Below are 6000 nucleotides of genomic sequence, written 5' to 3'. Positions count from 1 at the left end.
GCATGCACCACTCTGGCGAGACAGTCCGCAGGCAGATAGGGTCTCAGCCTACGTACCAGATGGAGCTGGTAAACAGCTGCCCTGGACACAGATTTGACCTGTGCCTCCATGGACAGCTGTGAGTCCAAAATGACTCCCAGGCTGCGCACCTGGTCCTTCAGGGGCACAGTTACCCCATTCAGGACCAGGGAATCCTCCACACCTGCCCACCTCCTGTCCCCCAGAAACAGTACTTCTGTCTTGTCAGGATTCAACCTCAATCTGTTAGCCGCCATCCATCCTCCAACCGCCTCCAGACACTCACACAGGACCTTCACTGCCCTCACTGGTTCTGATTTAAAAGAGAGGTAGAGCTGGGTATCATCCGCATACTGATGAACACCCAGCCCAAACCTCCTGATGATCTCTCCCAGCGGCTGCATGTAAATGTTGAAAAGCATGGGGGAGAGGACAGAACCCTGAGGCACCCCACAAGTGAGAGCCCAGGGGTCTGAACACTCATCCCCCACCACCACTTTCTGAACACGGCCCAGGAGGAAGGAGCGGAACCACTGTAGGACAGTGCCCCCAGCTCCCAGCCCCTTAAGAAAGCTTACTTCTCTACTTTTCTTCGGTGAATGTTTCTTCTTTGCCTTCCTCTTCCCTCTTTGCCCATCACTGTTAACCGGGATTGGGGTGACAACCGCAGGGGTTTCCTTTTGTACTTGCACCTCCTGCTCGGAATATGATCCTGAGCCATCCCCTGTGAGTGTAGGTAGAGGTAGCGGCTCCTGAAATATACTAGGAAAATCTGCAACCTGCTGTGAAGTGGAACGGTTAGTACTGCCCGAAGTCCTGCCACCCCCCACACCGGGTATTGACTTTTGAGAACGCATAGACTGTGAATGCGTGTGGGGGGCAGTTAGATGTGCTGCTGCCAGGTTGTGCAGCATTGGAACAGGAGGCTGAAGTGCTGGGGCACTCCTGGTTGTTGGGGAGGGTGTCAGGAATGTAATCCTGGGTACCCGGATTTAGAGGACCCCGTGGCCACAGGTCTAAACGGTTGATAAAAGTTGCAAATGCAGAGAAAAAACTGAGCTAACTGGAGCTAACTTCCTGTTGTGTACACCCCTCCCCCCTTTTCTCCAGCTGGATGGCTTGCCTTTGGGGTGGTGAGGCAAAGCACAACAGCAGGGATTCCCTTTTTCTTTATAAGCCGCAGGTTTCCTATTGCGACCTGGGAATCCCCCTAACCAGCGGATGGAAGGCTTGACTTTGGGGCTGTGAGGCAAAGCACAGCAGCGGGAATCTCCTCCCCCCCCCCCCCCCACTTTGTGGAAGAGCTTGCTTGCAGATAGGGATAGCGCACGGTTGGAGATCCTTTTATTTGTAATTGCTCTGGTTGCTTAGAAGAGTAGTTGGCGGATGAAGTTAATCAAGTCAACTTTAATCGTTTAACCTGCCAGAAAAAGGGCCAGTTTAAAACAGCGGCTGTCTAGTTCACATAGTTCCTGAACAAGAATACATGGAAACACTGGTTTCTATAATAACTGAAATGTGCTTCATTTGCAATTAAGTAGAGCCTCTCTGCTAATGCAGAGCACAATCCACAGCTTCAGGCAAGGCCATTTATATACCCAGAATCCAGAGCAGCCTTTTCTCATACGCCTCTGAAGTACCACCACTGCAACACCAGCGCTTAGCCTTCTGGCACCTGCAGGCTAGGGAAAGAGCTCTTTAGCACCTTGGGGTGGAGCTCCTTCTCAGCAATAGCACTGTCTGCTCATTCCCAACTTCTTCAACCAGTGCCTCTGTGCCTTCTGTAAATGTCTGGAGTAAATGTCTAGCAGAAAGTGTCTGTCCTCTCCAGGATGTTGAAATACTGAAGAAGGCGCCCAATAGCCCTAAGACGGGGGCGGAAACAGTACTTAAGGATGATCAAGCATTGCATGTGAAGGTCCAGGAGCCTGTAAAAAAACTCCAGCCGTTGCCAGGAGCCGCAAGGAAGAGGTATTTTTGAGAATCCTGTCTTCACAAATTCCGGGGACATGGCCCTCCCAATGTTAAGGTGGGGAGGTGGGGTTGGGAGTTTGCAGATAAGAGTTAAAAGTTAAAAATGTAAAGGCTAATGGAATTCTATTTAAAAATCAAAAGTCGTTGTGGTCGTTCAAGTTATAGTGTGAGACAAAAGACAAGATGGAAAGAAAAGGGAGGACTTCCGGAGGCGGCGCCTCCGACAATGGCGGATTCCCTCTGATTCAGAGGGAGACAGCTCCACAGAAATCAGGTCCTACCGCTGCAGCGAAGCGGGGACCCCTTCGAAAACTGCAGGCAGAAGAAGCCTGCGAACGTGGGACTCAGTGGGCACCGTTTGCGCCCCCCCCCCCCGTTTGGCAAAGGAACCCTACAAAAGGGTCCGGAGTGAGACGGGGGTTGGCGCGGTGCTGAGAGTCAATCGCTACTTCTGCGGAGTGAAGCTGCACAGCTGAGGTCGGAGAGCACTGTCCTTTTTCCTGTGACAATTTGGACTCTAAACAACAACCCGTGAGTAGGATAAATTGAAACTTCTGGACTAAAATATACCTTGAATTGGATCCGAGACGGGAAGGCGCAAACAGGAAGTCTGCCTCCCGTTCTTTGTATAAAGACCAAAGCAAAGATTTTATAAGCTAAAAGCCGAAAAAATTGCCAGCTTGAAATTTCCTGCACCTTTAATTATTAAATCCCCCTAGACGGCAGGAGGAAAGGGGGAGAAACTTGACTTTCTAATCCTGCAGAGAGTGAGTTAAGAAAATAAGCCCCCATTGTCCCTAATCTGGGGACGGAATGACAGGAAAAAACTGTTGGTGATGCTTACAATTTGAATATAGAAAAACTGACAGATAGAATTGGAAAAGGGAAAAACAATTCCAACGCCGCTTTCTGCCTGTTTGCTTTATACTGAAGGAAATAAAATATCTGAAAATCGAAAGTAACTTTCTTCTTCCTTGTTGGATACACTTCGAAAATGGATGCTAAAAAGTAACTACAACCCCTAGAGGAAGTCTGCCAGTGTGTCTGTTTCAATCTAAGAAGAGAACATAGTAACTGTGAGAATCAGACCGTGGGACTAGTTCCCTGACCTTCACACAAATAAATAGAGAGGAAGTTTTATCTGCCCTGGACAAAATATATGTTGTGCTGCAACAGCCAGATGAGAAAGTGTCTCTTATGAATCACAAAAGATGGACTATATAACAGCTGCAGTTAACAAAGAGACGTCAGTGGGAAATGCAGTCACAGAAACCTCACTGAGATTTCACCCCTCCCATACCCAAGAATCTCCTGATCATCTCCTGAGGTCTCTGCTGACTCTACAGAGAGGAGGAGCAATGTACTGCTCTCTACTTAATTAGTCAAGTGTGTGAGTGTGAGAGAAAGGGTCAGTCAGTGTGTCGGAGAGTGAGTGCAAGAGATAGTATTTAGAGATAAGATTGCTGCTAAGAGCAGCTGCAGGCACTCAGAGTAGCATTGATGTATGCTCAGAATATTTAGCTCTGTATATAGTTTGTATTATAGCTGTAGTTATAGAATAAAAGAAGATACTTTACAGAGCTGCTCTCCGAGTGGTTTATACTCTGCAAGACTCTGCAAAACGCTGCTGCGCAACGACTGCATTATTGAGACAGTGAATCCGGTGCTCTCAGCTCCAAGCTGTGAGTCCACAGCACTGTGACCAGTTCCTGTGGGAAAGGAGGTCTCTGGCAGTGCTACCCAGCTCGCCTAGCCCAGTTGGGGCTGTAGTGCATGAGTCCAGTTGGTACACTGGCTCAAGGGCGATGCTGACATCGGTTATGGGCCCAGTCGTCTGACCAGTCGTTGTTCCAGTCATCCCAGTCGTCCCAGTTGCCAGAGGTGTCTGTTGCTGATCGCTGGACGGCGGAACGGAGGCTGCATGCTGGACTGATTTGTGGTGCCTAGAAGCAGAGCTGTGTTGGAGCAGAGTGCTCAAGCTGCCGCTGTTGCTGTTGCTGCTGCTTGAGGTATGTTGCTGACTGCCAAAGAAAGAAGATAGCATCCCTGTTTGCCTGTTAATTGCGCTTTGAGTGGGGGAGAGAGTGGCTGAAGAAGTCCAAGGCTTTATCTGTGTTTGCACGAGGGAAGTGTCTTGCTCTAAGTAATAGCAGACATGGCCTGTGCACATTCTGGCCAGATGGCTATGTCCTTTCCCCTCCTCACGCCTGAAAACTATGCAGTTTGGCAAGTTAAGATGAAAGCGCTTTTACAGAGGGAAAAGCTATTTCACACCATAGAAGATGACCCTCCAGATAAAGATGATGATGATTGGGCTGAGTGGCATGCTGCAGATATGAAAGCCCGAGGGACAATTGTTTTGAGTGTTTCAGACCACTTGCTGGTAAACTTAGAGGGTCAAGAGACTGCACAAGCTGTTTGGCATAAGTTGAGAGATATGCATCTGAGACAAAATGCTGGTTCCAGTGTGATTTTCTTCAAGAAGCTGTGCAGGTTGCAGTTGCAGAAAGGTGGTGATTTGCCTAGCCATCTATCTCAGTTAAAGCGTCTCAGACAGGACCTTGTTCAGCGAGACCTGGCTATTTCAGAGGCTGTGTTTGCAATGCTGATAAATAGCCTAGATGAGTCTTATGATGGAGTAGCTGCCCAGATTTCTACACTGCCTTCTGACTGGCTAACAGAAGATTATGTGTCTAGCGTGCTCTTGAATGAGTGGGATCGCAGACAGGCTGTTAGAGAAAGCCGGGACAATGGTGCTGTTAAAAATGTGCCTGAAAATGTGCCTGAGTCTTCAGCAGGGGAAAGTGAAAGCGAAACTGCTGCTGTTAAAGCACTAAAGTTGAAGCGGTGCTTTTCATGTGGAGCACAAGGCCATTTGAGTTTCCAGTGCTGCAAGAAATCTTCAAAGAAGAAGGGAAACTTCAGAGGCAGAAGGGGAGGAGGACGAAATCCCCAAGCACCTGCTACTTCAAAGGTTTTGCTCTCTCACTGCTGCAGTCAACGTGGGCGGAGTTTCTTCGTGATCGACTCTGGCTGTACCAACCACGTAGCCAAAGATAAGGATCTCTTTGTTCAGCTTGAGAAGCAAGAGAAAGAAATTCATCAAACAGATGGGACAGTTCTCACGAGTGAGGCTAGGGGAACTGTGTTCTTAAAGAGCCTGAATGCAACAATTAAGAATGTCCTGTATGCGCCTGATATTCAGGACAATTTGTTGAGTGTTTCCCAGCTTGGTCATCAGGGTTTTAAGGTGGTGTTTGCTAAATCTCGCTGTGAAATTCGTCAAGATGGCAAGCTCATTCTATATGCAAAATGTGTAAATGGTCTGTATCAATTGCCTTTTGTTTCAGGTACAGGTACTGCAGAAGCAACTGAGAAAGAGTGTTGCAATTTGTCTGTTGATAAGAATGAGAAGATGCATGACCAATGTATTCATTATTACCACGTGTTTATGGTCATTTGAATTTCCAGGCTGTGGCAAAAATGCCTGATATGGTTCAGGGTATGAAGCTGAAAGAATGTCCCTACCACATGAAATGTGTTTCTTGTGCTGAGAGTAAGGCAAGGCAAGCTCCCAAAGGTACAGGGTCTGGGAGAGAGGCCAAGAAACCATACGAAGTCATTCATGCAGACTTAGTGGGGCCTCTAGCGCTCTCTAGAGGCAATTCAAGGTTTTTCATGGTTTTGATAGACTCCTTGTGATGGCCTGGGATTCCGATTCAGAGGATGAACCAGAGGAATCCCAGCCTGCACTGGAGTCCCCGCCTCCAGGGCCGGCTGAACTGGGGCAAGGCCTAGATGCTGAAGAGCCTGCACCTGTGACAGAGCTTCAGGAGCTGGCCCCAGGTGAAGCCCTTCTGGCCCCAGAGGGGCTTGACGACTCAGTGGCCACAGGTGAGCCTCCTCCAGGGCCCAGTAACCCTTCGGCCTCTCCTGATCTGCAGAGGCTTAGGGCAGAGAGGCGAAGGGAACTGGTTGCCCCCAGGAGGAGTGCTCGCCTTAAGGCCA

Source organism: Podarcis melisellensis (genome assembly GCF_964234715.1).
Source record: "Podarcis melisellensis genome assembly, chromosome: W".
NCBI classification, from domain to species: domain Eukaryota; kingdom Metazoa; phylum Chordata; class Lepidosauria; order Squamata; family Lacertidae; genus Podarcis; species Podarcis melisellensis.
Note: the sequence above shows the minus strand (reverse complement) of the source record.